Raw genomic sequence first — 753 nt, 5'->3', positions numbered from 1 at the left:
ATCTGTGTACAGTGATGTATCGTAACATGATGTTAGCCGTTAAAAGTGTTTTCATTGAGTGATGTAGATTCTGTAAATATGACTTATATGATGTAACACGTTTAAAAGTTGTTTTCTTAAATGCTGTTTTAAAGGTATATCAGATTTTAGAGAGACAATATCTTGACAAATACAGAGCTTAAAGTTACTGCAAAGAAAAACTGAATTTCAGATTGTCATGTCTTTTTATTAAATTACAAACATGGAAACATGAGTTGGTGTGTATATGGTGTCATTTATGGTTTATATTTATGGCCCAAACAAAATCTGACTGAAAAAAAAAATTGTAATATCAACTTCAAATTTGGAGCACAACTTCTTTAGATTTATGGCTTTGATTTTCATGTTCAGTTTTAGAGTAAAACATGTTTTACATACAAACTTTTCACTTCAGCAATAATCTTAAAGAAGTGTTTTCTTTAAAAAGACACCAAGTCACCTTTATTTGTAAAGCACTTTATACAATACTGGTTGTGTCAAAGCAGCTTAACAGAGTCACACAGGAAAATACAGGTGCATCTCAATAAATTAGAATGTCATGGAAAAGTTCATTTCAGTAATTCAATTGTCTCTCACCTACCTCACTCCGTCCTGGTCTCTGTCTCCCTCCTCGTCTCCGCTGTCTCACTCTGAGGCCAGCGACTCCGATAGAGAGGAGGACGAGGAGGAGGAAGAGGACGACGACGATGACGAAGAGGACCTGGAGGATCTGCA

Source organism: Cyprinus carpio, chromosome A7 (genome assembly GCF_018340385.1).
Source record: "Cyprinus carpio isolate SPL01 chromosome A7, ASM1834038v1, whole genome shotgun sequence".
Classification (NCBI taxonomy): domain Eukaryota; kingdom Metazoa; phylum Chordata; class Actinopteri; order Cypriniformes; family Cyprinidae; genus Cyprinus; species Cyprinus carpio.
The sequence above is the reverse complement of the archived record's forward strand: the minus strand, read 5'-3'. Positions refer to the sequence as shown.